General features: G+C 36.5%; 2 long non-coding RNA genes across 3 annotated transcripts; one reads left to right on the forward strand and one right to left on the reverse strand.

Moving 5' to 3' along the window:
• Window positions 1-509: 509 nt before the first annotated feature.
• LOC139122451 (uncharacterized) lies at window positions 510-4,694 on the reverse strand. Its single transcript, XR_011549475.1, has 2 exons — window positions 4,504-4,694; window positions 510-3,136 (listed from the first exon to the last, which is right to left on the reverse strand). It is a non-coding gene; the product is annotated as an uncharacterized lncRNA (long non-coding RNA).
• LOC139122450 (uncharacterized) lies at window positions 4,080-10,946 on the forward strand. Of its 2 annotated transcripts, XR_011549474.1 has the most exons (4): window positions 4,132-4,146; window positions 4,337-6,989; window positions 8,572-10,583; window positions 10,623-10,946. It is a non-coding gene; the product is annotated as an uncharacterized lncRNA (long non-coding RNA). The 2 variants fall into 2 exon arrangements; XR_011549473.1 differs by having other exon boundaries at window positions 4,080-4,146; window positions 8,572-10,946.
• The last annotated feature ends 15,418 nt before the right edge of the window (window positions 10,947-26,364 follow it).

Below are 26,364 nucleotides of genomic sequence, written 5' to 3' on the forward strand. Positions count from 1 at the left end.
AATATCACAAACATGTATACTTCTTGCTCATAGTTACTGATATTTTCACAAACTTTATACTTTTGCTGCTCATTATTTTTTCATTTAGCATACTTTTTGCCAATGACGACTTCATTCAAACTAATTCCCATTTACAGTTTAGCAAGCACCTACACACCAAATACAAAGGTGTAATATGCAGTGGCTCTAAAGTTTATGCAATTCCACCAAGGAATTCATGAATGAGATATGTGGCATATTTTCGGACCAAAAAAATGTCGCAAAAATACAATATTGCATATATTTATCACAATTTGAATGTACTCAAGTAAGTTTGCCCCAAGGAATATGCATACAAAGTCTCAAAGCTATCGGACAAGAGATTTTAGGGAAAAGAATTTTTTTGACGAAAAATGGGAAAAATTGCCTAAAAATACGAATATGAAACTGTCATCACAATATAAATACTCTCAACTAAGGTTGTCCCTATTTATATGCATATCAAGTTTCAAAGCAATCAGAACAGTTAATTCAGAGAGATGTTTTTAATTTAAAATGCAAAATATTGCCCCCAAAATACACATACTAACATTTCACCACAATTTGAACAAAGCTGACAGAGGAAGGTGCTAGGATCCTGCATATCAATTTTCAAAGTAACCAAGCGAGAACTTTGGGGAGAAAATGATTTTTTGACCAAAACTTGGAAAGATTTCCCAAAAATAAAAACATAAAAATACAGTCAAGGACACTATGTGCTCACATTCGGTTTGAATTGGTCCATTCAAGAAATATTTAAACCAGAAAAACAAGAATGACAAACGCAAATAAGGTCTCCAACTTAGTACTGGAGCTCATCTTTAGGAACATGCATCTCAACTGCTATAGCAATGGGACAAGCAGATCCTAAATACATAAGCAAATGTCAACAAAAAAATTAGCCAGAGAAGGCTTGATAAAAAGAAAACGTGCGACTGGGGAAAAAATGTACAAGGGATCTGGTAAAAAAGTAATACTACCTCATCAACCTTCTAGACCCTACCCCCTCCTGAATATCAAGTGTTCTACCCCTCATGTTTACATAAGGCCAGATGGCAGGACATGTATTTATAACCTTGGGGATTTTTAATTAATGCTATGAGTGCTATCATTCTAATGTAAACAGCACTTATTATAGTGAAATGCCTTCCATTGTGAGGTTGATGACGACATCTGGAATTATCCTGGATCCAAATTTCTCATCAGTTCTTGTGTGTCTTACATAGAAAAGTTGCAAAATTTGGTCCGCAAAGAAAAAATAACCTCAGCTTTGTTTTCTGGGTCAAATTTTCCTACAAATTGATACCAAATATGACAAAATTATGTTCATAGCCTTTGCAACTGTATCACAACATATCCTAGGTTGGTGTAGGTCATTTAAGGTCACAAACTGAGAAAATTACCTAAAATATACAAATTTGGGGGTTTCCCAACAGTTTGAGCACAAAATGTATCTAATAACATCCCTTGGGACTTTTATACCAAATTACAAAACTGTCGGACAAGTAATTTTGAGAACATGGTTTCTTGACCAAAAATGACAAAATTGTCTTAAAAATACAAATTTTGTATATGTTAGGACAACTTCCACATATCTAACTGTTGTCATCTCTGGACATCACTATACCAAACATAAAGTTGCCTGTCCAGTGGCTTTAAAAAGAAAATATTTTTTAAGATTTTTTGACCAAAATGACAAAAATTGTCCCAAAATAATTTTTCCAAGTTTGTCATAATTTCAACAAACTAGAAGGGTAACACCCTTGCAAACATCCCACCCAAATTTGAGAGCAATTGGGCTGGCAGTTCCAGAGTTAAAGAATTTTTACTTGAAATGAGAACAAAAAAATCAGCAAAAAATACAAAATTAAAGGGACTTGCACACAAATTTTTAAAGCAATCAAAACAGCGGTTCTTGATTTATTTATTCTTGACCATTTTCACATTTTTAAAGCTCATTTGCATAATTTTGGCAATGCAAACTTTATTTGGAGAAAATTCCATCTATAGCCCACGATGCATCAACACACCAATTACCAAGCTGAAATGTGCAGCGGTTTGCGAGTTTTTGATGTTGACGGACATACATACGTACAGACGCCACCGACTTCAGCTTATACTATAACCTCACATTGGTATACCAAATGTGAGCTAAAAATTACTAAACTTTAGTTTTGTGTGACGTTTTGTTCAATAGTGGTCCATTATGGTACTTCCAATCAGCAGCATTATCTTTGAAGTCCCCCCGATCATGTAACCTCAATTTTAAAGTTCCCTTGCAATTCCCCTTTTGATGTGTTTTTGAACGCACCCTTATACAACATTTTATCACCAAACACAAGATTATTCAACTTTTCAAATGTATTTATATTGTAGAAATGAATGTTATTTTATGATTTACGTAACAGCCTGAAAACATAAAATTTGAAGAAATCGTCAGCACACAATATGCAAATGATGTATTTCTTCATATTATTGTACATAACGTATTTGTTGGTTGTGTCACATTGTCACATACATGGGAATGGGCAGTAATAAGAGTTCACAATATTGCATAGTCGGTCATTGTTAAATCATGTTAGTGATTTGCATAGATGTATTCAAAGTGTCACAATTCCAATATTTTCCAAGTTGCATAAAATAATTCCATTGTAAGCCTTACAACTCTGTAAACACTATATGAGATCCCCGATGACATTGCGAAATGTCTGGACTGGGTGGCTTTATCCAATGAACTGAGGTAAGTTGATGAACATGGCCGATTGTTCATTGCACTCGTGACATTCAAATCGAATGAGAGGTATTGTCAGAAATTGGATGACACATCCTCGTAGAATGTTGTATCCAGGCTGTTCCTGGCCATTTCTTCCCAAAGTCGTCTTCTTCTCCTTTCAAGGTGTCTGTCTTTGGAAGTATCATTATTTTTATATGAATAATATGTGATACATAGAATTACAAGTAAAGCCATTCCGATTGTACCTCCGATTATCGCCCACATAATAGCATATCTAGCTGATGCAGTCGAAGTCCATGGGTTTCCCTCCGTGTCACGACGATTACGGATGGCTATCTTTCTCTTATCCGTGGATTCGATATTCTCTTCCTTGTCATCTTGCTTCTGAAAAACAACACAATTAATAGTTGCATAAAGGTAAATTCCCCGACGAGAAGAAAAAAGTCTAGAAAGGAAGGTGTGCATACTAATGAAATTTATCCAAGTTTAACGACCTCCTCCTTTCCAATTTTATGGCGACCTAGAGAGGTAAATTAAAATTTAAAAGTACTTGTCAATCACACTTGCATTATTACATGTCAATGCTAACTCTCAGCGTTGTATGATATGCATAGTGTCGATGTCCTGGTCGCAGCCACTATCGATGTCTTTTGACGGTATATCATACTGAAAGCATTAAAACAATAACATTATTCTCTCTATTGCAGTCTTTAGTCGATATTGAGGGAACAAAATTTCTAATCAGCACGACTTTACAAAATACACTTGCATATCATCCTTGTTAATGTTTAGTACTACTGCAGATAGTCCGTTTGATAATTTGTCTTCCTCGTGGAACCTCTAAATTTTGGCGTGTTCAAATCGCCATTAGATATGCATATGAGCTTGTCAGTGGAACCAGACAAAGTTTGGTTAACATGGCATTGTTTACTATGGCGTCACTGAATCTCGCGATACTTGCGTAACATGAGAAAGCAAATATGTTAGCCAACGAAAAGGGCATCAACTCGTTACGCGAGCGTCACTGATTCTGACACGGGTTTTAAAGTAACATCGCAATCGGTAAATCGACCGTTGACTTTGCGTAGAAGCGCAGAAAAATGGAACATAAGTCAGTATGATTTCCAATGTACATTTCTTTTGGCAATTATCACTAACATTTCACACAGGACCTGGCATCGTTCAGAGCAGACAGTGCAGACCACATAAATAGTCTGACCACTCTGCGTCAACGTACTTCCCAGTATTATACCGGGAATGATGACAGGTAGCCTAGATCCTTTCCGTCCGCTTGCCTCCGTAGTGGGGACGGAGGTACGGAGGCAAGCGGACGGAAAGGATCTAGGCTAGATGACAGGAAACCATGGCCGTGATTCGATATACACGGAAATTAGGTACCAGAGGCACACTGTTACAAGAAGTATTAGAATTCTCAAACTTTATTGCACTGTGGATGTGCTTTAACAGCTCTTATGGAATGTTACTGTACTACTGTACGTATGTTTGTTCAATCAGTATGTTATCTCACAAGATTACTATAATTTTCTGCTTTATACTTGACCTAATTCCGTTTCTGTTTTATAGAGTACACTCACGTTGGTGAAGTCAGCCCTGGTGTTAGTGTGAAGGTGGTTTTCATGTTGGTAGTAGAGACTAAATGACACATCTATGTTTAAATTGCAAGCAGTGTTACCGTTGTGTCAATAATTCTTATGTTTACGACGGAGACAGAAACAAGCGTAAAAACAAACCTTAATTCCGACATTTGAAATGTAGGTTTTGTAAACTGTCTCGAGTTCTCTCAAGAAGGGGCCATCGTTGGAGCTTTCTACGCCGACAAATATGGAGGTCAACACGATAAGGAGAAATACTGGTGACATCACAGTAACACGCAAGGCAAGGCTAGGAGACCGTTATGTTGAGCGTAGACGAGTCTGCCCTCGGCGAACTCAATGTGACATTTGAAGATGATAACTGACAAAGTAGTTGTGTCAAGACGAATGCACACAATGAAAAATAGTAATGGGGAAGGATATTGTGACGTCGTCTGTTGCCAACAAAGTTAATGATTAACAGTACTGGTATGTCATACGATAGGTGATAAATATGTCAGGTCAAAGGTCATCATGACTACTCAGGAAGTCCAAGTAATATGATCTCTCAGCTCTGTGAGCATAAATTTGTTGGTGTAAATGTGCAGCGTCGCATAGCTTATTGGTTGGCTGAATGTTACTGTTATTATTCAATCACTATCTACGATGGTTGACTGGTAGTGAATATGAACGTGTCTTACTTGAAAGTCTTTGTTTGCATCACCCGTAAATCCTGTAAGTTATACCGTCTTCTTCGTTCTGTGAGTTCTGTGAGAATTACGCACGGTATATGGTAGTATTGTATCAGGGACAAATTACCTGTGTCTTTGTGACGATTCAAAATTACACAAATTCATCACACCTCGAGCATGTTCAGTTTAATAAAGAGAATAGTTCGAGAATGCTGGATGACAATTGTCGTTAATTCAATTTTCAGTGTCACAGCCATTCAACTTCTCCAACATGTAACTGGTGTTAGGAAATGTGATACTATTACTTTGTAATTAGCGTTGGACCGTTTGATATCCGGCAAAATGATTTCGAGAGGTTGCATTTGAAGCCAAAGATGGTAGAAAAAATATTTAAAAATTGCCATTAGATATTAAGTAGAATAATGCATGGATAGTTACTTTAGGTCTTTACAAAAATTTTCTGCGCGCCCTCCGGGCACTCCGGGAACTTCATTTTGTAATATCTTTCATTTATGGCGTGTCCGACGGTACCTTAATTTTGTAACATCTTTGATTTTTGACGCACCCTTTGGACCTGATATTGTCAAAACATTTCATTTTGTTAATGCCCGGATTTGATTAATAATTTCACTCACACTTTTGCTGCTGTTTTTAACATATACTCTGTGTTTCAATTTGAAGCATAAAGGATTGCATTATTCATTTTTTCTGCTACAGTTTCTCATGCTTGCACCTTAAAATATCTTGACTACTCAATAGAATTTGTCCACATAGTCTGCACCGGATATCGTGTGTCCATTGTTGTTCTTTACAATGATGTGCCAGGCTTATCATGACTTGTCAACAAAATAAGGTTTTATATAAAGTGGTTCCCGTACTCTACCGAATATTAATGTTTCTAGAACTACTCTTTTCAATTTCTAACAATTTTAATCAAAACGTCTGCAATGCAATGTGACGAGTGTTGAACAAGGATGCAAGAAGTTCCTTTTCTTATTTATTTGACTTCTCCTGCGCTGACCCGGTTGTGACACTCTCAGGGACAGTGGGTACTTATGCATGTTCCCAAAATCACGGAAAAGGGGTGTTTTTGTCCATCTACAAGTTAAGGTCCTTGAAAACAAGCATAAAGGGTACAATCCAGAAACCTGGCCTGTTAAAGGATTAGAGAAATCATCGGATACTTCAAACTCACAGAAAAGTACATAAGTTTAGGTCTCCTTTTTTAGAACCGACTAATACCGTGAATTTAAAATGTAGATCAGTGCATCATTTAAAATGCAACCCTTATTCTGGAGAGTTTATATTGAAAACAATCCAATGTGTGGAACAGGTTGGATACCTATCTATCCTGGGAATGCCACTCAAGAGTCATGGACTGGACTGAAACTAAACGTGAGAAATCCGTCCATGTTTTCTATTTGATCGAATGATTATCATCAGAACACGCTAACTTTATCCTCTTGTAGTTCTTCAAAATTTTAATATCATTAATCTTTGATTTACGATGTCATTTCTCTTATTTTGTCTTTGGATTCAATCATGATCACTGTACTAGCATTAGCATCAGCCTACAATGGCTAACTTCACGAACATTGCAATGTGAGTCAACGTTGTTTATCTCTCAGAGTAAATATTTGATATATGTTGTACATTAATAATATTTAAATTACGTAGTATGACAGTCTGTGCACGGATGACACGATCTATTAAACATTAACCCGGATGAGCAAGCGGACACGAACTGAACCCGGCAGAGGATGGTACACATCTAAATCAAAGACTTTGTGATTTTCGTTCGATCAAAATATTCCAAAGAGTTTTACAGGAGAAGAAATGGATTATCTAGCCTCTACATTTGTTGTATTATGTTTTATGGTGACAGGATCTTTAGGGAACCATGACGCGGAGCCTTCCAAAGTAAATCACGTATCAATAAATCGTGATGGCGAGGTATGTTTACTAATCAGACCGACTGTTGATATCCTGTATACTTTGATGGAAACACTTACTGCTGTCTAATTATCGTGTCAATCATCGTATCAATCATTGTTTGAAAAATTAAATATCTGTGATTAAGTTTGAGCTCATGGAGTGAACTAAACTGTAGTTCGTAGAGAAAACGGCCCGAGTCTTCAACCGTTGCAATCATTTATGAGGTCAAAGTTCACTGCTATGTCAACTATAACAATGCCAGCGATTCTACTGATGTGCGTATCAACTTTGTAAAAGAACTTTTCAATTTGAATAGTTGGTTGTCGATCTTTTTGTAGTGCGTAAAATCGTTTTACGATACTGACGATTGGATCATTCGTCCATTTTGTTGTACGGTGATCTCGTTTTCCCTTATTGTTTTGAATCGTATAAATATCGCCAGGACGACTTGCATTTTACTGGCATTTATCTGTTCAACAAAATTCTGAATTCAAAATCTGAGATGTTTTGGAAGCGTCGTGTTATACTAAAATGGAAAATACAATAAGCTTGACAACGACTCACTGACAATTTTTATTCGAATACATTACGGCTACGCTAAGAGTAACCGTGAATAGATGTACTTTGAAATACCATCGCTCCTTTCTAGAGATAGGAGTTCTTCGATAGATTTTACAAAATGAAAGGGTTAGGAACAGGTTCAGCCACCAAAGCAGTTTACGCCGTGGGGGAGGCACTATTCTTAACGGGCATTTGCTTCGTTACGTGTCAGTGGCATTTAAAAGCAAGAAAGTTGCCGGCTTAACAAAGGAATAATACTTTGCTTAGTCGGATTAAAACTTTATTAAGATTGTATTGTTTGCGAGGTTTGTCGGTGAGGAAAGTTAAATCATGAAATGGCAGAAATGGCAGTAGGGCATCAAATGGGAGGGGGCATTGGGTAGCAATTCTGCAGTGAGAAGAGGTCACTGGGGAGTTTTTGCACTAGGAAAGAGGCTCCCAGGGGCTTTGTAATAGGAAAGAGGATTCCTCAGTTACCCTGGCAGAGGGAGAGAAAGTAAAATTAGTGTAGCGGAGAGGATTTTTAGTCGTAGTGGGAGGTTAGTTTTAGATAGATTATACTTCCTCTCCAAAGTATGATTTTGCTGAAAATAAGACAAAATCTCTGTTTACAGCTAGTTTCCTGCTTCAGTCCAGGGAATTTGTGAATAAATTGAAAATTATTCTCTCTTTGTGATGTTGATAATCCCCCGTGTTTTTGATCGACTGTTATTACACTTTGCAGTTACTGGAGAAAGTCAAATGAGAAAATACATGACATACAACGATGGATGTGAAATAGAGAGCGTTATTAGTCTACTTTACCAAATTGAATGCAAGATATGTTACCTATTTCGAGAATATTTGTCAACACTACCTGGCCCTTTCCTCAAAGGATAATATCTTATAAAACGTCTTTTTATTCAATCAGTTTTTTACAGTATCGTTGATCATACAGAACATATAATGTGACATTTAAAACTTGTGTTGTTTATTTATTTCTGACAAATCATGAAAACGTGATAATGACCCTAGAGAGATTATGCTTGTGTTTTGTCAGATACAGCATGATTTGATCAAGACGATGAAACAATTGAAGGCAGATAAACATCAACTGGATGACGCGATATTGCCATACATCGACGCCAATACCAATGCAAATACATCGTGGAGTAACCCATGGCGCCAGCCTGTAGATTCTGCAATAACTTGGACAATCATAGGAGCTACGCTTGGCTTTAGTATTGCCGTCATTCTGTTGTTCACATTATGGTCTCTGATTTGTAACTCGTCTCCAGAAAAGAGAAAAAAGGAGCGAAAACGGAATGATCTCAGCAGGGAACTTGAAGAAACAATGGAGAATCAAGCGACAGAAGCAGCTACCTCGCATACTTCAAAACATGACCCATACAACGATGAAGACTTGTGGGCATGGGATCGATCGGAATCCAGATATTAAAATAGCTACTTTGTTGAGATAAATAGACAAATCAGTTATCGCAGATATCTAACATTCGTAACTGTCACATATCAATCATATAAATAAAACAATTTGCTTGCCCAAAGTCTTCTTTTCATTACAAATGCAGATATATTTACATCGAAAAGAAACACCACAATCAAAGAAAACCTTAACATTACCTGATATGTTATTGCGTTTTAAAATGTTTACATCGCCACATGTTCGTGATTTAAGAGTTATTTTAAATTGAAGTAATTGTTTTGGAGACTGTAATGACTGATGGTGCATCAAGCCAATTATGAACAGAACTCTTATTCCAAGTGTAATAATGCAACATATAACATTTTTCAAAAAATGTTTTTATAGACATTTTGAACATGATATTTTCTTTGCTTAATTCTTCACTAAATTTACTAAATGTTTTGATGTTGAAGAAATGCGGTATTCAATTCTAATGTCACAAATATTTTATATAACGTTGCATTCAGGGATTCTTGAAGATTTCCCAAGACTGTTCAAACTTTGTTTAAAATTTTGTTTCATTTATATTCCTGTATTAGCTCTATTCAGAGAAATCGAAATATTTGTGTTGTTACAGCTTTTTTATCTCCGCTTAAATGCGCGTTTGATCTCATACATCTCCTCAACATCAAGTCGAATACTTAGCCTTGTTCGACTTTCACCGCAAATTAATTCTTTTGCCACAGCTACCGTTAGATAAGCTGACTCAACTCAAACTTTTGATGTAATATTTTTAAAGTTCATATATGTTCCGCTTGTCACGGTTAGCGTGCATAAAGTGTCATGAATCTGTGCCATTATTATGCCATCAATCAGTGCCATTATAATGAGCACTGCTCTTGCATCTTTGAACTTGAATTTTTTCATTCGAATTTTGAAATTCTGTATTATGATCATGAAGTGCTTAGAGAACAAATAGTCAACCTCGTAAGGCAAACACTTGTCTCAGTCACTTCTCACCGTCAGCTAAACCAATCTAATGTGTAAAGTTACCAGCTAATAAAGGTGATATCATCTAATGTGTAAAGTTACCAGCTAATAGAGGTGATATCATCTAATGTGTAAAGTTACCAGCTAATAGAGGTGATATCATCTAATGTGTAAAGTTACCAGCTAATAGAGGTGATATCATCTAATGTGTAAAGTTACCAGCTAATAGAGGTGATATCATCTAATGTGTAAAGTTACCAGCTAATAGAGGTGAATCATCTAATGTGTAAAGTTACCAGCTAATAGAGGTGATATCATCTAATGTGTAAAGTTACCAGCTAATAGAGGTGATATCATCTAATGTGTAAAGTTACCAGCTAATAGAGGTGATATCATCTAATGTGTAAAGTTACCAGCTAATAGAGGTGATATCATCTAATGTGTAAAGTTACCAGCTAATAGAGGTGATATCATCTAATGTGTAAAGTTACCAGCTAATAGAGGTGATATCATCTAATGTGTAAAGTTACCAGCTAATAGAGGTGATATCATCTAATGTGTAAAGTTACCAGCTAATAGAGGTGATATCATCTAATGTGTAAAGTTACCAGCTAATAGAGGTGATATCATCTAATGTGTAAAGTTACCAGCTAATAGAGGTGATATCATCTAATGTGTATAGTTACCAGCTAATAGAGGTGATATCATCTAATGTGTAAAGTTACCAGCTAATAGAGGTGATATCATCTAATGTGTAAAGTTACCAGCTAATAGAGGTGATATCATCTAATGTGTAAAGTTACCAGCTAATAGAGGTGATATCATCTAATGTGTAAAGTTACCAGCTAATAGAGGTGATATCATCTAATGTGTAAAGTTACCAGCTAATAGAGGTGATATCATTTACACCTCCATTATGTTTAATTTGTTCTTGCATATTTGCAACTTTATTTGCTGTATATGGTCATCATTATTCGAGTGAATATATAGAGAGGGAACGAATAAAGATTCCTGAAATTAAATGAACTTGAGTGGATAGCATTTTTCCTTGACTCCAAAAATCAGGCTGATACACCTTATGTTCACAGGTTGACAAGTAGTACCAAATAATGGGATTTAATTTCTTGAATCCCCATTTCTTACCCAGTATTATCTGCAAAGCTTAAAATATTTGTAATATAAGACAAATACGAGGACAATTTGATACTGGAATAGTCGATTCGGAAAAGTTTGCGATACGGAAACAATTATGCCCTTACAAATTCCGTAAACAGCAAAATTTATCAACAAAAAATGACGGCGCACGACATAATACGTACGTGGCTCCACGCTTACCCACATTAGGGACCGTTCAGTTTTTACGGCCTGGGGGCGGCAAAATCCATGGAAGGATCATCGTAATTTTGGAATCCGCGAAGGGGGGGGGGTTATCACTTTTTCAAAAACATAATACCTACAATAAAGTTAACTTTATGCCATGGCCATGATCGACCCTCTTTACCAGCGGGCTACCTTCGGTGGCCCGCTACAAGAAATATACTTTATGTATTACGCCTTTGGTGGCCCACTCCAATTAGGTTTACTTCGTGCAACGGCAATGATCGACCCTCTTTACCGGCAGGCCACCTTCGGCGGCCCACTACAATAAATTGACTTTATGTAATAGCCCATGAATGACCCTCTTAATGGGCGGACGCCTTTGGTGGCCCACTCCAATTAGGTTTACTTCATGCAATGGCCATGATCAACCCTCTTTACCGGCGGGCCACCTTTGGTGGCCCACTAGAATATTCACTTAACGTAATGGCCCATGACCCTCTTAACCGGAGGGCTGCCTTTGACTAACCACTCCAATAAAGTTTACTTTATACAATGTCCATGGACATAAGTTGTCTATGGAAATGAAGTTAAAAATTGCCTCACAGCTGTCCTAATTAACAGACGTTTGCATGGATGTGGCTGGGAAGTTTGTGCACTAGCATCTCTGCTGCACGAATAAAGTGCGCCACATACCGGAGTTCAAATCCAAACTGTGCGAGTAAATTTGACATATAAGTTTTGGTTATTTTTCAGCGGGGGTGGGGGCTGGGTGGGGGGGGGTCATCAAATTTTTTCGTCTGACTAAGGGGGGGGTCATCTTTTTTTCACGAAAAATGCAGGGGGGTCTATATTTTTTTAAACACCGGCGACAAGATTTCCCCATCCCCCAGGCCGTAAAAACTAAACGGTCTCTTAGGCCAATAGTCTGGTTCCCTTACCCAATTCTACTGCTGACAGCGCTGCTAATGAAAATAGGGTCAGGTATGGGCTAATGTTTCAGTCAAAATTTTGGCTGCATATTAATGAGCACAGTCACCTGACAAGATCATGTGATCAGCACATCTGTACAGTGGCAAGCTCGGAAATTAGATGACGAAACATCGAACGTTGAAGTTGTTTGCACGGCTTCACTTTTATTCAAGTCTCCGATGCTGTTCTGCCATGATGGTATTTAGTGTGGACGATAATTGTCTATGATTTTTTTCTCAGAGGTGACCTGGTGACCATAGTGACCTTTAGCATGTGCGGCAATGACTCACAAATACATGATATTTCGTTTTTCATTCAATGTCGACATAGGATGCTTGATTCGTGAAACTATGGAGATAAAATTACTCCATGGCCATACGAAATCTAAATTCTAAGTTGGAAATTCTAAGTTGGAAATAAATTCAACGCAGTCACTGCAAGCGTACTGTTAATTGACCGAAGATAGCCATGCTTGCAATAGCCCATACCTGACCCGATTTTCGTAAGCAGCGCAGCCAGCGGTAGAAGTGGGTCAGGGAGCCAGAACAATTCCAACTGCCCACAGACTGAGGAACAACACAAAGTTAATTTTAATATGAACAGATGGACATTTGGGACAAACAGGTGAATGACACGGGAAAGTGGGTCATCGTTTCAGTCCGGCGTGATATCGTAGGGTGTGCAATTCTGTTCTTGGCTGAGATCCTGTAAAGATATTTTGAAGACTTGATCGCTAAAGAACCTTCAACCGCATTAGGTAATATTGTGGATGTGCGGCAGTGACGTCATTGACGGCAAATCTTAGAAGAATTTCATCAAACAGAATCGAACATGTAGAATCCAAGGCACTCAACTATGAAGGTAAATAACTGTCCAACCAAACACCCTTGTAACATTTTCACTTGACAGGAAAGTAGTGCCGCAAAACCGACACTTTACCAAAAGAGGAATGTTCAATATCACCGAGCAGGGCCAGTATACTTGGCTGTGCGTTGCCGAAGACAATAATAAGACAACACTGAATGTCTTCGTCGAGCAAGAACATATTTGATCGTTAAATCGAGACGAGGGGCAAGATTTCTACATGTCAAGATTTCTCTGGTGACAGCGGGTAAAAATATAGGATTCATGTGTTTGCTTGATAGCACGATATGGGTTAAGTTGTCAACGTCTTGATATTACGTTTAAAATGCCCTTGATGATGTTAATGGAGCAACGTCGAGATGCACAGAATGGGATTATAAGCTTACCTATTTTTGAAAACTGTGTTTGATTTTTGAAAATTATGTTTGATCAAGTATAAAGTAAATGAAGGAAAATTCAGACATCGGATCTGCCTTTGTTGGTGATACGATCTAGTGAGTGGATCATTGGAAAATGGGGAGACTAGTTGCACCTGTTTGTCCATCAAAAAGATATTTACTTTTCCCCATTGATATGAGAAAGGAAATTTGCATGTTAGCTTTTGTTAGAGAATAACATTCTCAGTTGGCGACAACTTGCTTCCCAAAAGTATTGCATTTGTAGTATCTGCAGACCACAGCATTTTGTGGTTTTATTTGATGGGTTTTTTGAAACCTTTACCGTAATATCTAAACATAGTTTTTAAATGTTTCACATCTTTGCTAATATGCAAATTCTATTAGACAGGCAACCTTCAGGGGTACATATCAAAGAGAATAGTGGGTAATTTGTAGGATTGTTAGTGTCCAATTGAAATTCACACGAGTCACAGATACAGTACAACACAGGTGAGATCAGTGTAGCCAAACGGTCACTGTGAGCCTACACTATGACATCCAGGAGTATCCGGAGAAGATGCCGATCAAATTATTGTAGCCTTAAGCTAGGGTTCATTTAGATGACAAACAGGATTTAGATTTGAAGTATATGGTACAAAGTTTGCATCTGCAAGATCTGTCACCGTGTCATTTGTCAGTTATGTCGATGAATTTGAATTTTCTATCATTGGAAATTGTAAAGATGTAGACAAACTTTCCAAGGAACGGTTATCTCTATGTATTGAGTGTCGTGTGTTTACATGTTGTATTGGGTGCCAAAAATGTCAGCGAACTTGCAGAATCTACGTAAAAGTTAAGCAAACATTCAAGCGTGTTTGCGATCGTCTTCCATTTAACTTAGTAAGTTTATCAGGAATATGTATTACATACGTAAACCACTGAATAGAGAAGTTTGATGTGTTCATATCATCTTTACTATTCTGACCCTTCGTTCTTATCATCGATGTACAGTTTATACGGGACTCATTATTTCCATTGCGCTAGATGATACTTCATTTCATCAAGGTTCCGTCTGAAAAATTGCTCAGCACAATTTTGTTAACAATTACAATGCAAATGTATGGAGTTGATTATGCCCTCTATGGCTGTTTTGGTAAAATATACCGTGTGTCACCAAACGTTTTCACTGCAGAACACAAAAATGAAAGACCTTTTGAAAGTTATAAGCACACCTTTCAGGAGAGATATTGATTGCAATATATTGAAAATAAATGAAGTGTTTCCATATTCCCGTTTTAATACATGGTTTGATGCAAACAAGATCAAGATTCAGCAATAGTCTGACAGATTCCGTTTGAAGAATTGTGAGAAACACGGAAATTATTTAGAGAGAAGAGTAACATCAAATTATCTTTCGGCAAAAGTTACCGTTTTGCATCGTCGATTTTCATCATGCCAAAATGTACTTGGATGATAATTCGTTTAAAGACTTGGATGATAATCCGTTTATGCTTTGCTGATTACTGAAATTATGTTTTCATCACTGAGAGTAAAGCTTAACATATTTACTACTAAGGGACAGTTTTGAATTTTGAAATTTCAATTTTGGTCTGCTGAAAGTTCACTTGTTGTGTTACAGAGATATTTTATCTCAGGCAAAGGTTAATGAACCTAGCGGTCATCGACACCAGTAAAATGGTTAATTAAAACAACAAGAATTCAATTATAAGTCGATATGCATAAGAACCATATTTTAGGCACACGCACAATAACGCTAATTCCGTTTTACGAGGGTGTTTACGGAAGTCAGGACGAAAACAAGAACATGTGTCACAGTGACGTTTGAATATTAATTGTGACACTGATGTTTATGATTGGATGTATCATTTTATCTTTAATTCATGTCTATCGTATGATCGAAGCCACGCCTTAAAGATAACGTTTAAAATCCCATCCTTAAACATACAACGAGCAGAGAGAGTTGCTCGAGGAGATTGGAACATTGAGAGAGGAACACAGCGGACCCAAGACATCTAGACTATGGGAGAAACGTATCTTGGGCGATGGCAACTGTCAAGCTTGTCTACAGAGAAATAAAGTCTATGTAGTACCAACGAACTCTAAACGTCTCGTGTAGTCAATACACTGAAGATCCCCAGGTACCTCTCGGCAGCCAAGGCGAGTTCAACACATAAACTCCCCTTTGAAAGAACGAATAGTAATAGGGTGGCCGGAACGTTACTACTTTGAAGAAAAAACGATAGTAACAGTTTGCAAATACATATGCAAGTTTCAGCTTAACACTGGACATTGTAACACATTGTAACCCTTTCACCATCATGGTGAAAAGGTTCAGAGAGAACCTTTTAATGACAGATTCAGAAAAGAAACTATCACAAGTAGTAGCATAAACAGAGTAGAATCACGCCTTTGCCCTTTGCCGTGGACAAAGTACCACCTTATTTTACATTTCAAGACCCTCCTATAGTGTCCTATACCTATTCTAAGACCATAGGTAGGAAATTGTTTAATTACAATAGGGTCTTGAAAGAAATTGATATTAGGAACAATGTTCATGATGGTACTTGTGATTGTATGTCATCTCCCTTTTGTTACAAACCTCACGGTCATATAATAACAGGTGACATGAAAATAGTTCCACATCCTAAGCTTCGGCAGCTGTTCCAGTTTGGCCCAAAATATCGCGAGCCACCCAAAGTAAACTGGAACTTTAACTTTAAGTTAATCATGGATGCTGCTGAGGCTTATGCTAAGAAGTGGGCTGCCCTTGAAGACGAAGACGTTGGATGTCTTTCGGACTGGCTTCGCACTGTCCGTGATAAGGTAAAATCTCGCATTTCACGTCTTCGTTCTTTACACACTGTCATCAACACTACATCTGCCTTCGATGACCCTTCTGTACGGGAATGTCTAGATGCTTTACACGATAAATATGTTGTTGTGCCTGCAGACAAAGCTTCAAACAACATCATTTTTGTCTGCAAGCAATATTACATTCAATGTTTAAAGAACGAACTTCAGATTAACTCAGATGATGAGAGTAGCACAACATACTCTCTTTCAACCTTATCTGAAGAGGAAATATTGCAGAACCATTCAACAGTTTTGAGTGAGTTTGGCATCGAGTTAGCACAAGATGACAAGGTATTACCTAATCTATATTGGATTCCTAAGATCCATAAGAATCCCTATAAACAACGTTTCATAGCTGGTTCCAGTAAGTGTACAACAAAACGCTTGTCACAACTTTTAACCATCATTTTATCAACCATTAAATCTGGTTTGGTACGGTATTGTGACAAAATTTATGAAACTAGTGGGGTCAATCAAATATGGATATTAAAGAACTCCAAAGAATTGTTACATGTTTTACAAAATAACAAAAACATGTACAATTCAATCCACACATTTGATTTTTCAACGTTGTACACAACCATCCCACATAACAAACTTAAAGACAGACTATCATCTCTTGTGAAGAAAGCCTTCTTTTACAAGAATGGTAGTCGTAGGTATGAATACATTGCCATCAAGCGCAACTTAGGCTATTTCACCAACAATAGTGATGCCAAACTCAAATACAGTGATGTTGAGGTGATTCAAATGCTATATTTCCTAATTGACAACATATTTATCAAGTTTGCTGGCATGACATTCAGGCAAACCATAGGCATTCCCATGGGCACAAACTGCGCCCCACTTCTTGCAGACTTATTTTTATATTCGTATGAAGCAGAGTTCATGCAATCACTTCAGAAATCTGGGTGTAAAAGGATTGCCAAGCGATTTAACAACACCCACAGATATATTGATGATCTCATCAGTTTAAACAATCCTGGTATATCCAATTATCTACACCACATCTACCCAGATGATTTAGAAATAAAAGAAACAACTGAAAGTGTGGACTCGGCATCATACCTAGATGTATTGTTTGAAATTAGACATAATACACTATATACTAAGCTGTATGACAAAAGAGACGATTTCAATTTTGAAATCATAAACTTTCCTTTTTGTCGAGCAATATACCATCATCTCCAGCTTATGGTGTGTATATTTCACAACTCCTCAGATACAGTAGAGCATGCCATTCATATGAAGACTTTCGAGTTAGACACAGCCTATTAGCTCAAAAGTTAGTGAGGCAAGGATTCTCAGAAAGTAGATTAGTGAAATCATTTAAGAAGTTCTACGGTAGATACGGAGATGTTGTATCCAAATATGACCTGTCTGTTTCTCAAATGATGAGTGACAGCATACCAAATTTTGACTCACAAAAGTAATTTGGTGAATTCACCAAATAACAATGAATTTGTCGCTTTTGGTCAATCTTGACGGGTGCGGCTAGCTGGCAGGGTACGCTTACCCATTCCGGACACCTGGTACCACCACTATTTCGTGGTTCAAGATGGCCCCATTGCCTTTGTCATCATCTATATGTTCCTTGGACCTGGTAAATTTCATAGTTTACCTTGAATGATAACGATTATTGGACCTGATTTGATGTCTATTACCATAACCATGAACAGGAGCAAAGAAAAGTGGGCATTATTTCTTGATTCAATTTCATCTCCTGAGAAGCCTGAAGAGCTAATTTTATAAGTTGTAGCCAAATCTGATGTACACAGACAGTGTAGCCAAATCTGATGTACACAGACAGTGTAGCCAAATCTGATGTACACAGACAGTGTAGCCAAAATCTGATGTACACAGTGTAGCCAAAATCTGATGTACACAGACAGTGTAGCCAAATCTGATGTACACTGTGTAGCCAAATCTGATGTACACAGACAGTGTAGCCAAATCTGATGTACACAGACAGTGTAGCCAAATCTGATGTACACAGACAGTGTAGACAAAATCTGATGTACACAGTGTAGCCAAATCTGATGTACATAGACAGTGTAGCCAAATCTGATGTACACAGACAGTGTAGCCAAATCTGATGTACACAGACAGTGTAGCCAAAATCTGATGTACTCAGACAGTGTCATGCTTTCTAATTAAATTGCAGATTTCATGTTGAGTACACTTTGCGATTTCAATTTAGAAACAAGTATCTCGATTATACAAACATCAAGGTATCTCTGATATATATATATATATATATATATATATATATATATATATATATATATATATATATATATAATAGATTTCATTACTTTGTACTTGAAGTAATCTGTTTATTTATTTATTTATTTATAACGCTCTGCTTTTTGCATTGAGCACTGTAATTTCCCTCGAGGACATCTGTATACTTCGATATATATGTATATATATATATATATAATCCCATGGTATTTTTCTCTGTTTGACGTCATCCTACAAGAGTGTTTTTCGGCTCCGCGAAAAACACGAGTATACGATGACGTCAAACAGAGAAAAATTCCATGGGATTATATATTTATCACATGAACAGTCTTCCTTTTTTTGATGTTGATGGATTAAAATTATTGTAACAAATTGCATGATTTTTATCGCGATTTTGTGTTTTATTTATGCGGATTACTTTCATTTAATGAGTAAAGCGGCTCGTCACCCAGGAGATGTGCGAATGTTAACAGGTATATTTTCATTCATTTCATTCGTCGAACTTTTGATACATGGAATGGTATCTCCACCAATCAGACATACGTATTCGGTCAAGTGCGCGTGTCAATCATTGTCTCGCGCTGGACCGATGCCAAGGCAAGTCTGCCATCGGTGGAGATAGTTTTCACCGCGCTAGTGACGGATAACCATAGTATTTTTTATTTTTTTGAGTTATTTAGAATATTTACAATCATATTTAGGAAGCTAATGCAACAACAAGATCGAAACAGTAGTTATCATTCTTAGAGATGCTGTGGATTTTAAAATATCACAAGTTTACGACCTTGGCGAGCCCGAAAGATTCAGATCGATGACACACACAGAATGTACGCTTGCAGTGGGCACTGCCGTCATCGGTCTTCGCCGTAGGCCATCGCGGTCGTCAATTTTTCGTCTTACGGACTTTGATGTTTGCTGTGACACATATATCGCCGTAGGTACATCTCAATTTTGTTACTTGACGGGAACTCTGTTCTGTTTTGAGTGTTGTCTGAGTCAACTTTCGTAGCGCTGCACAGCAGCTAGACTTAAGGCTGCAGGTCGACAGCTTATGTTTTCACTACAGCGTTACGCTTTAGATTTGATTCTGATCAAGAAACGACGGAATAATTTGTGTGATGAAGGAAATTTATTGTTGTTCGTCGAATGGCGTTATGCTTGTGCCTGCTATGTCGCTTTCCCGAAGATAATACGGTACTCATTTATAAAATTTAACTTTCGTTGAGGTGTATATTTCGGCTTTATCGCCAACCGGGATCGCCAGGTACGACGACGTCCACATTGAGCTTTACGACTGGAGCCGTGACGTTACTGAGCCATTAAAACGATTGATGGTATCCTCATTCGATTCTTGGGAATTTCGTTGGTCATGCCTTCTATATTTCCATATCTTGATTTATTGGGTCACCTTTTTTGTCAAAATGCCATGAGAGCACGGCATTGATCACGACAAATCGGTCTGTGTCGCGACGTGTATGTACGAAAAACACTCTTGTAGGATGACGTCAAACAGAGAAAAATACCATGGGATTATAAATATATATATATATATATATATATATATATATATATATATATATATATATATATATATATATATATATATATATATATATCTCGAAGTATACAGATGTCCTCGTGGGAAATTACAGTGCTCGATGCTAAAGCAGAGCGTCATAAATAATAACACAAATTTACTTCAAGTACAAAGTAATGATATCTGTTACTCAAGTTTCATGCCTCCTGCAATCATTAGACAGAAGAAGTGAAAGTATTCTTAGCTCAACACTCTTACATATGTATGATTGGGACGTACCATTCTATTTGTAGGTGGTGTTACAATTTGATAAATAATATTTGTTTTGGTGGCGGCAGTTTGAAACCAACTCCCAGCGTTTGTTTAACAGCGTGCATTTGTAAGCGTTGATAATGTGTAGTTTTTCTGATATACAAAGCTTTGCTTTTTCCGCTTGCTTATATTAGAGTAACTTGGTACTTGTCAATGATTGACCTCGAAATGCCAAAGACCTAATTCATTTGTCTCAAGGACCAGACGTACTTGGACAACTCCGTACAGTGTCGATATAATACATTTCGTTAGGAAACGATTGCATGTGATTAGCGAAGCGCGTCTTGAAGGTGTTATTAGTGAGTCCGAAGTAGACCTTCTCGGCGTTGTCCCCCGTTGATACCTTGGCCTTGTAAACCACATCTTTGACTTGACAGTTACCCTTCAAGGGGCATGTAGATTTGTCCCGGCAATTACAATCAGCTGGTCGATCTTGACGTTGGTCTCCAGTAAATGCTCTCTTATAAATAATGTGATTTGATTATAGGCCTACTAGCCATATTCTTCATACAGCTGTAACTCACTTTAATTGTGTTTCTAGAAGATCTTATGAAGCTTAGACCCCTTTGGAAAGTGATTGTCAACAAGTTGAAGGAATTTCTTGCCGATATTAGTTTCCACGTTCTTGCTGAAAGGGGAGTTGAACCACGTGATGTTACGTTTCCTGTTATTGTTTCTCATTCTGATTGGTGGTTGGTCTTGACATATTCACTTTGGTCTATGTACCCGCTTGACTTTAACGCTGCGTCGTGGTGACCTTTGTGTTTGTCAAAGATGCCTTTATCACTGGATATCGTTGAGATTCGATCGTTTGCTTATTGCGTCAGGTATGTGTTTAATTATAGTTGGCAGGTGATTAGGGACTGGTCAGTTTCTTTGGCCTGGGGGACGGTGGATTATTTTTTGCCGACGTCAAAAAGTGACAGACCCCCCATTCCAAATTTTGAAAACAGGGTGACCCCCATCTTCGCGCGACAACGGTAAAACAAAAGGTGGATATAAATTATATATATATATATATATATATATATATATATATATATATATATATATATATATATATATATATATATATATATATATATATATATATATATTATAGTTTATATATATTAATTTCAACAGTCATTCTGTGTTTTAATGAAATTGTTGACTTGTCAGTTGTAAGATAGGATTTTCAAAGAGTCAATTTTAAAGTTTGAATACAGTACATTTTGAATGAGCTGTGTCTTTCACACTTTGTATGCTTAACCAGATATCCTTAAGTGTTGTACAGAAATGGATGTCAATTACTGATATCAGAGAGGAAAAAGCAGTAAGCTAAATCCAAAACTTTGATGGGTGACCCCCTATTACCAAAGTCAAAAACAGGGTGAACCCCCCATGAATCCAGTCATCCTATTAAATCTCCTGAGAAGCCATAGAGAGCTATTTTAAATCTGATGTGGGCAGTGTCTGAGAGGACCTTTTCTTGTAACATTGAAACCATAAAAGCACAGCTAATAATGACGAAAACTGCCTTTTTTAACTGTTATTTTAGTCATAAAAAAGCATCTTTTTAGAGAAAACCTGAGACACAAAGGAAAATAGTTGCATCAATGAGAACGAAAGATATCTTGTCATTTTTCTATCTCTAAACTAAGTCACTGTATCAAATATATATATATATATTGTGAAATATTTGTGCATGTTGCTTTCTCATACTGAATTCTCATAGAGACTATAGAAAAGTATCAGGAATTTGTCATGCTTTCCATATGAACTGTATATTTCATAATAGTACACTTTCACTTAGCAAACATCAAGGTATCTCTGACATATATATATATATATATATATATATATATATTATATATTTATTTATTTATTTTATAAGTTACGCGCCGAGAACGGCAATTGAATGAGTAATTCGTGACTGATATGATGCATTTATGCAATTTTGAGCCAGTGTCCTGATTCAAAAACACTGACCCCCCGCCCCCTATCGAGTATTTTATAAACATGGTGACACCCCAATTCAACGAAATCGAAAACACTGTTGACCCAACCCATGGATACACCCCCAGGCCGAAGAAACTGACCAGTCCCTAAGACTGGGGCTACATAGAAGACTTAACTGTAGTGGATCCCAATTCCGAAAGACCACATAGCAAAGGTTCTCTGACCAGATTCCGTGCGAAACCGTGGAAAATTAAGTTTACACGTGGAAGCGGCAAGCGTAGGATAGTGGTGGATATTCGTCATCGGTACAACCATATCACCAATATAGTTGGAATTGATTTCTCAAAATAATTGTAGACTAAAATAAAGGTAAAATACAAAAATACGTTGCTTGGCGGAGAGAACATCAGCGGCTTCAAACAGAGATTCACTTGGGGTATCAAACTCTGTATCAAGTGGGACTGTTGGCGCTCTTTTCTAAATTTTGCACATTCTATCTTTGTATTTCATAGTTGCATTACCCCACACAACGCAGTAGTAGTCTATAGCGGACTGAATTAAACCATTTCATAGTTGCATTACCCCACACAACGCAACAGTAATCTGTAGTGGACTGAATTAAACCATTTCATAGTTGCATTACCCCACACAACGCAACACTAGTCTATAGTGGACTGAATTAAACCATTTCATAGTTGCATTACCCAACACAACGCAACAGTAGTCTGTAGTGGACTGAATTAAACCATTTCATAGTTGCATTACCCTACACAACGCAAAAGTAGTCTATAGCGGACTGAATTAGTTGCATTACCCCACACAACGCAACAGTAGTCGACTGAATTAAACCATTTCATACTCGCATTACCCCACAAAACGCAAAAGTAGTCTATAGCGGACTGAATTGAACCATTCCATAGTTGCATTACTCCACACAACGCAGCAGTAAATTATAGCGGACTGAATTAAACCAAGTACAATGTCTTTATGGCGTGAAAAGGAATACATCTATGTCAAATTTATGCTACTTTAATTTTCTTGTTTCTGTAAACTTACCTCTTTGTACCGTCTGTATTCAGACACATCAGCAGGACACAGTAGAGGCATGACTAACTCTGTAAATTTCGAAACTTAATATTTCTCAATTACGGTCGAAAAAAATCTTTAAACGTTCATTATTGGTTATTATTTTTAGAACTTGACTTTCGCGATATAATATCCGTTATGATTGATGATAGTGATGGCTTATAGATGAACTTTGATGTGTTTGGCAAAGACTAGACTTTTTAACTGTACATTTAGTTATTTAGTTAATATCACATGTTATTGCATTCTTACGTCATAACCAAACCAAGTTCAGTTATTAATTATGCAAACTATAACGTCACACATATGTCCTTTGTTGGAATGGTGTTTCGATGCGACCCACACCAGCGGCATCAAATAGTTTCAATACAACTGACGATGGTGACGTTCTACCGTCGACATCAATTCAAATTTAAAATTTGTCTATTGCGCACATTCTCGTCCGTGCTGCAAATATCAGCATGTCGTCAATGCTATGCAACTGAGACAAAATTTGTAGTCTGGAAATAGTAGTGGCAAAGAATGATTAATTTGAGTGGTGGTCAATTGGTCTAGTTGGCCAAGGTCAAGCTCTGCTGATGAAAATTATTGAGTAAAATACACAGGGAAATTATTGATGGTATTGTAATAGTTTATTCATAATTTTATATATCAGTATATGACAAATGTTATTGCACTTGTGTTGTGACATATATTTTACTCTTGTACTAAAAGAACTCATGAAATTACTTTGCACTGACTGCCAAGTTAAATAATTGTATGTACATAAAATTACTTTCAGTGATTGTCGATTTTAAATTGATGTTCATACCACATACTTGCTCCTAGTTGTGAATTCTATGAATTTCTTATTATATGAAGTCTTCTTTTTATTGTTATGTTCAAAGAACATTTGTGAGAGGCGTTTTAAATACAATGCGATTCAAACATTTCTTACATAGCACAAAATTCAAATTGAAAAACCCTGAAGGTTAAAGCTTGAACACAAACAAAACACATGTGGTATTTATTCCTCAAAAAACTATATACCCATTGCTATTTCTTCCTGGTACTTTTGCAGCAGAATTGTTGCTATTAGTCAATCTGTGTCAGTGCAGTTTAAATCCCCAATTGCATTATCACATTGAAGTTTGGTAGACGAATATAACAGTCACTGTCATGAAATGAGACATGGTGCATGTCTATTTGGTGACCTACCGACCACATTTCTTTTGTTATATGTCTATAGGTGACCTACCGACCACATTTCTTTTGTTATATGTCTATAGGTGACCTACCGACCACATTTCTTTTGTTATATGTCTATTTGGTGACCTACCGACCACATTTCTTTTGTTATATTTCTATTTTGTGACTGAATTAAGCAGCAAATATCCCAACATATATTTAGACACAATACGATTTAATAACTATATTTTTAAAAAGATAACTCTTGTCTGATTTAGACTCATATTAGAGTCGATTAGACTGGCAAAGATGGCGGCATAGTTGTGAGTAAGTCACTTAAATGTGTTCCACTGAGGCGTTTCATGTTCCTAAGAAAACGAATGTTGATAACATGTTACCGATCATGAAAATTTGCAAATATTCTTCCGATGTTTAACATTTAATGATGAAATCATGCACGATTTTATTTGCTTTAAATTCTTGAAGATGGCGATTTCCATCGCTAGATGTCACACCTACGTTGTCCCGTTGAAATGTCACATTAGAACCACAAGCCGTGATATACTGTTAGATCAAAAACACTGCAAATACGTTTCCTTTACTGAAAAAACATCTGACACTTAGGCCTATCTATTTATTACAGTTGCTTTGTGACATGTCTTGTAAGATTTTGTTTGGAAATGAAAACGTTTAAAAACAGTGGTCTTTCATTAAATCTCCCTTGTATGACAATTGTCTGCCATTGTCAACTTTTGGTGAGTACATCGATTGTACAAATACGCGATAGGTGAGCTTTATATCGATTTTCATTGTATTACCCTGTACAATTTGATTTGAAATAATACATGAATTATCATTATTTAAAAAGAACGAATGCAAGCTATCTTTATAATCAGAGAGAGACTTCATTCTTGCTACTTATTTACTGAATTTTGTCTCACTATAGCATACTGATAAGAGATGATAAATAAGAAGAAAATACTGACACTAACAAAAGTGAAACTCACACTAGTACGGATGTAACTACACACTTATTAAAAATTAATTATGGTCGAAATTCAGACAATTTATGAAATTGGTAGAAGGTTGATTACCTAAAGCAATATTAATATAACCATCGATCAAAATCGAAGGACAGACAGGTATGTAACTAATTTCTATGACAATCTCAAACCTTGCTTTGCTCTTATAGTATATTACAATGATGTATGATGAACTGACTCTTCCCTCAGAAATGAACAAATAAATCTTAAAAGTCGACAAAACCTATTAATGAATTTTACAAAAATCATATTCATTTATGATGTGTACAAATCAAATCATCACCTAAATTTTGGAACATATTTAATTGAACTAAGAAAGTCCTTGACATACGGTGTGTTCCTTATATATATATAAATATATATATATATATATATATATATATATATATATATATATATATATATATATATATATATATATATATATATATATATACACACACACACACAAAATGTATACAATGTGCCCTCCCGGTTATCACCATAATGTCTTTATGGCAACCTCTGAACTTGGGCACAGAGAGTACATGTATATATATATATATATATATATATATATTATATATATATATATATATATATATATATATATATATATATATATATATATATATATATATATATATATATATGATAACACAAATTTCTTCAAGTACAAAATAATAATATCTGTTACTTAAGTTTCATGCATCCTGCAATCTTCAGA

This window comes from Ptychodera flava, chromosome 22 (assembly GCF_041260155.1).
Source record: "Ptychodera flava strain L36383 chromosome 22, AS_Pfla_20210202, whole genome shotgun sequence".
NCBI lineage: Eukaryota > Metazoa > Hemichordata > Enteropneusta > Ptychoderidae > Ptychodera > Ptychodera flava.